Source organism: Thermobia domestica, chromosome 3 (genome assembly GCF_964235325.1).
Source record: "Thermobia domestica chromosome 3, izTheDome1.hap1.1, whole genome shotgun sequence".
NCBI lineage: Eukaryota > Metazoa > Arthropoda > Insecta > Zygentoma > Lepismatidae > Thermobia > Thermobia domestica.
This window is the reverse complement of record NC_137456.1, coordinates 121,932,282-121,938,930: the sequence shown is the minus strand read 5'-3', so window position 1 is coordinate 121,938,930 and position 6,649 is coordinate 121,932,282.

Sequence of the window (6,649 nt, the reverse complement as noted above, 5' to 3'; positions counted from 1 at the left end):
GTTATCTGCCAGCGTGTGTACTGCCAACAGTAAAATTCGGCGGCGGTGGTGTTATGGTGTGGTCCTGTTTTTCATGGAGGGGGCACTATCACGGCGCAGGTCTACATTGATGTTTTAAGCACCTTCTTGCTTCCCACTGTTGAAGAGCAATTCGAGGATGGCGATTGCATCTTTCAACACGATCGGCACCTGTTCATAATGCACGGCCTGTGTCGGAGTGGTTACACGACCATAACGTCCCTGTAATGGACTGGCCTGCACATAGTCCTGACTTGAATCCTATAGAACACCTTTAGGATGTTTTGGAACGCCGACTTCGTGCCAGGCCTCACCGACCTACATCAATACCTCTCGTCAGTTCAGCACTCCGTGAAGAATGGGCTGCCATTCCCCAAGGAACCTTCCAGCACCTGATTGAACGTATGCCTGCGAGAGCGGAAGCTGTCATCAAGGCTAAGGGTGGACCAACACCATATTGAATTCCAGCATTACCGATGGAGGGCGCCACGAACTTACGAACTTGTAAGTCATTTTCAGCCAGGTGTCCGGATACTTTCGATCACATAGTGTATTTTGTTCAATATTTCCGTTGCAGCAGCCTAGACAAGATTTTCAGCTAGGGTGGACAATTTTATCAAGGTGTCTTTTATACTTTTTCTATTCAGCGATCTCTAACACTCCACTCCAAGTATGCAAAAGGTACACTCCCACTTGAGACAGGCCTACAGCAAGGCTGCACATTTTATTGACCTTCGACACGTGGTTAAGATAGTTATGTGGTCGCAAAGAAGGTGCATGGAGCTTTCGATATGACGAAGAGTGGTCTTACAATTGACGCAGAACACTAGAAAATGTTAAATGCCGAGGCACTACATTGGAAGAACGTAACAGAATGACTAGTAGCAGTAATACAGTTTTTAGGTGAACAATGTCTCCCACTACACGGAACATCAGATAAACTTTACACAAGTAATAATAGCAATTTTCTGAAACTGGTAGAACTCTTTGCAAAGTTTGACAGCATCATGGCCGAACAAATTAAAAGAACCATGGTAGGACAAAAAAAAAAAAAAAAAAAAAAAGCCACCATTGCTTAGGAAAATATGTCCAAAGTGAAGTTATCCAAATTCGTAGTGAACAAATAAAAAGTAAAATACTGTCTTTTTTGAGCGATTCAAAATATTATAGTATAATACTAAACTGTACGCCAAATATTTCTGGTATAGAGGAAATGACAATAATCTTTCGTTTTGTACAAATTAATACAGTAATAGAGGTGCCTTGTATAAATTTGCGAACACCTTCTTTGTTTCGTAATACACACAACTGATCTAGGACTGACAGAAGTAATAATGAAACTGGTAAAGGAAATGAATTTTCCTATCGAAGATATGAGGGGACAAGGATATGATAATGGTTCCAATATGAAAGGCAGAACATTCAGGTATTCAGAAAAGAATTTTAGAAGTAAATTCCCGAGCCTTCTATGTTCCTTGCAGTGTCGTTAACGATGCAGCCGCAGCATCTCAGTACGCAGTTTCATCCTTTTGTATAGTTAAAAAAGTTTATGACTTTTTTCCTGCGTGAGTTCAGCGTTTGGCCATAATTAAAAAACATGTTAGCAGTCTCACTTTAAAACCATTAAGCATCACAAGATGGGAGAGCCGAATTTATGCTCTGACTCCACTTAGACCTGTTGAGAAACAGACACACAGACGGACACCAGAGCCCTGCAAACCCAGGCTCGAAGACGGCCCGGCCCGACCCGAATGGATCTGAATTCTGTGCCCGGCTTGACCCGAACACTGTGAAAGACGGATCGGAAACTAATGTTGGCAGCCTGTGTTAATTGTAATGTGTTTGGCATGGGCGGCGATTAGGGGGGCAGTTGCCCCCGCACTTTTTTGAAGTAACCAATTAATGTATATAGTTTCATTTGGAAATGTAACGATTTTGTATGTGTTACTGATTAATAGGAAAAAATGCTGCCATATAATATTTGCTGTTGCGTGAATACGTATTGGTTGTCTTCCCGTGGAGTAAAGAAAGCTACAGTAATTGCGTTTTAATCGCCACAGAAAATAACCCCCAAAAATAACCCATTGGAGCACAATTTCAGCATACTTTCATTTCTTCTTACAAGGGCTCGATATGTTAGTGAGCCGCTTTGAAGCTAATCGAAAGAACATTATACAAAAAAGTAGGGCCTATTTCACAAGTTATTCTTTAATTGCACAAAAATTGACAGTTCCTAAAATGTCTTTTCTTCTTTCTAAAGTAAGGAATATCGATTAAAAAGAGCGTGATAAGAAACAGCTTCTACCTTTTCCATTGTTTTGTAGTGTAATATACGAGTGAAGTGTTGTGTTTAAGGATGTACGAGTGTATATACAATTAAATTTAGTAAATTGAACATAATTCTAGGTTTTAAGTTTATTTTGTATAACTGAAGTGTGGATTGATTTTAAGTATTGTTGTGTTTTGATGTGTTCCAAGAAAGTGAAAACTGCACCTAATGGCAACGAGCATATTTCAAGAAGTTGCAAAAGCAAATATTTCTTTAAATGTCGTAGCATATGCTTGTAGTATTTACTGCCTTTCATTTTCTAAGAGTAGGCCTAATAACATACATTTAATAGCATGTGTGGAATTAAATATTAAGTTTTTCATTTAATCCTCAGTTTCAATATAACTTTTGCAAAACAAGCATCATTATTCATTACTATGATTAATATTATCCTTTTGTTTTGCAAATTCAGGGGCCGCGGTGGCTCAGTGGTAGAGCGTTCACCTCTGGTGCTTGGGGTCCTGGGTTCGATCCCAGCCCCCGCCAAGTGAACTTTGTGGTGGACAAACACCGTGTGCGTGGGTTTTCTCGGGGTTCTCCCGTTTCCTCCCACTTTCTTCATTCCACCATTTCATTCATTAGTCATCATCACCGTCTCCTTTAGCCTAACCGGCATAACCGTGGGACGTAAACAAATATTTCATTTCATTTGTTTTGCAAATTTATTAAATAATCTGATCACACAATTTTCCAGACAGAATTTTAAGATGTTCATGAGCAAGGAATCAAATCTCTTCTTACACTTTCGTTGTTTAAGAGTACAAAGGGCTAGTATCTACTTGCGTTGTTCTTCTCAATTTACTTAATAAACTATTATATACGATATACGGTATTTTAACTGAAAATATAGTATCCTATTAGTTATACAACCTTTCGTCAAACAAAATGTTAGAAACAACCAGGAAAACTAACATTTATATACAAATATTCAGATCATGTCTTGCCCCCTCACTTTTAACGTCCAACGGCCGCCACTGGTATTTGGGAAATTAACTCTTTATTCAAGACTGTAAAGTACTGTACTTCTACTACTCTTATTACTACTACTACTGCTACTGCTATTATTATTATTATTATTATTATTATTATTATTATTATTATTATTATTATTACTACTACTACTACTACTTCTACTACTACAACTGCTACGAGCGTCAGAGTTGACATGTCTGGTGGTACATACTTTACAATCTAAGTACAGAAAAAATCGAAGAAATACTAGTTATTGTGGCCAGTCTGCGTAGTCTGGCCAGTAGAATGCATTCACATCTGGTGCTAGAGGTCGTCGGATCGATCCCTCCTCGTGTTATGTGAGCTTTGTGGTGGACAAACATCGTGAGCGTGGGAGTTTTTGGATTAGCCCGTTTTCGTCCACTGTCTTCATTCCACCAATTCATCCATCATCATCCATACGTCTTGAGCCGTAATTGCCTAAAGAACATATGAGAAAGTCAAGTCCTTGACCTACTAATTAGAATTTGTTCCGCTACCATTAGACCACGGAGACCGAAACCATGAACTAGCGTGTTCATAAGATTAGCGCAATTTGTAGTAATGTTCAATTAGCACGGCAGATTCCAAATCATATTACATGTTCCTGTATTCTTTATAATTCGATGCTACAATAATAATAACAAAAAACAATGATCAAATAAATCACCCAGACCCCAGGATCGATGAAGTGTTCCTGGAACGGTGCGTAACAAGTAAATAACAGCTATATGACGGAATGCGAGGCAGTAAATCAAAACAAAATCCACACATATCATTGTTGATCAAAAAATACCTCAAAAGTCCCCTGAATGAAAAATGTATAGATATCAGCTATCAAAAATGCCTCTTAACATCACATATAATAGAAGGGATAGTTGATATTAAGAAAATGAAAATATAAGGTTTCCTAAGAAACCAATAGTGCAAAATGAACATCGCTTTACTGTATGTCCTTGTACGCATCGAATAGCACGGAAACAGATTCAACAGTTTCGGGCTTTAGAGCATTTCTCCGTTCCTGAATACTAAAATCTCTTTCAGTAGACGCACTAGAAGCAGGGATGACGAGATACTGACGCGTTAATTTACACAATTTTGGTAATGTTTGTTCTTGTTGCTTCCACCACTGCAGTATATCTAGTTCTCTTACACATGATGACATGTTGAGGTAGATGTCTACTTCATTATCAAATTCACCAGGGACTGAATGTCTATCTTCCCAATCCATTAGTTTATTCTTCTTGGTAGGTGGTTCCAAGTTATGCCAACTAGCCTAAAGGAGACGATGGTGAGAAATAAATGAAATAGTGGAGTAAATAAAGTGGAAGGAAACAGGAGAACGCCGCGAACCCCCCACACGGTGTTTGTCCACCACAAAGTTCACTTGGCGAGAGCTCGGATCAAACCAAGGACCCCATACACCAGAGGTGAACGCTCAACCACTGAGCCACCGTTCCAGGAACACCTAATCGACCCTGGCGATTTGGTGATTTATTTGATCATTATATTTTGTTAGTGTATTTGTAGCATCATACTATAAACAATACATGAACATGTAACACCATTCGATATTTGCCTTGCTAATTAAACATTACTACAAATTGCACTGATCTTATGAGCACGCCAGTTTATGGTTTTGCCCTCCGTGGTCCAATGGTAGCGTACCAAATTCTACTTACTAGGTCAAGTACTTGACTTTACCATACGTTCTTTAGGTAACTACGGCTCAGGCTGAATGGATGATGATGGGATGAATTGGTGGAAAGAAAACAGTGGGAGGAAGCGGGACCACCCCAGAATCTCCCATGCACACGATGTTTGTCCACAACAAAGCTCACATAGCATGAGCAGGGATTGATCCGACGACCTCTAGCACCAGATGTATAGTTTTTTCTATTGAGCCACTATTCTCCCTCGTAGATCAAGCATCGGTTCACATTCTACGCAGACCGGCCATAATAACTAGCATTTCTCAATTTTATTCTGTACTTAGAAGGTAAATTCGGTACCACCAGACATGTCAACTCTGACGCGAAGTCGTAGCACTTGTAGTAGTAGTAGCAGTGGTCGTAGTAGTAATAGTAGAAGTAGTAATAGTAGTAGTAGAAGTAGTAATAGTAATAGTATTACCAGTACATCACAGTCTTGAAAAAAGAGTCAGTTTCCCAAACACATTACGATTAGCATAGGCTGACAGTAAGACCGTGCAAACACGGCAAAAATAGAGGTAGTGGAGGACATTAAAAAAACAAATAGGCTGATAACATTAGTTTCCGAACCGTCTTTCAGAATATCGGGCCGGCCTGGCTCGGCCCGGTTCGGCCCGAAATGTGCCCGGCCCGGTTAGGGCCCGGTCCAGTTTGATATTACTTGAAACGGGTCGGGCCGGACCGGGCCGGGCGCCGGGCCGAACCGGGCGCGCCCGGCCCGTGCAGGGCTCTGACGGACACAGCCGTTCTATAAGACTTCCCTTTCATATGCATAGCGTAGTTTGGAAGTCTAAAAGTGCGTATATAGCCAAAAGCAGGAAATATCTTTTTATTTGATAATTAAATATAAAGTTATTTATTGCGGCTTGCAGCTTTGTACTTTCTTATATATATTTTTCTCTTACTTAGAAGAAGAAATAAAGCTTTTTCTTAGTTACAATTTCAGAATGAGTGAATATATGGATATTTATTAGTTTCTCTTCTGAACGAATATATGAAAAAAAAAAAACATTATTTCCTGAGAACTTCTAGTATTTTTAATGGGTTACTTTCGTTAAACTTTGAAATTTTCGGTAGCTAAAAACTTGCAGTAGATATTTTTATATATTTCGTAATTATTATTTCTACAAAGTGAAAATATATAAATATAGAAAAGTAATAAAGCTGTGAGAAACATCTTTTCTTCGCGCATGAAAAGCGTATGAAACTGATGGAATATTGATATGAGGATTTTCTATGAACGACGATTAATTCTAAGAAAAAAACTACATTACATTTTCTAACATATTTTCCAGAAATGAAGAATTGCAAGATAATTAATTTTATGAACCCTTACCCTCACCCTCACCTCCCTCACACTCACCCTCCATTGACGCCCTCACACTCACCCTCCATTGACTCCCTCACACTTACCCTCCATTGACGCCCTCACACCCTCAATTACTTTATCGCCCTCACCCTCAACTACTAAAATGAGGGTGAGGACGGCCCTCGTGAGGGCAAAATGAGGGAGGATGACCATCTCTGCTCTGCACTGTCCACGTAGTCACGACATCCTCACCAAAGGCCTGCATATCTTCCGTCCTGCTGCAGCGGCGTT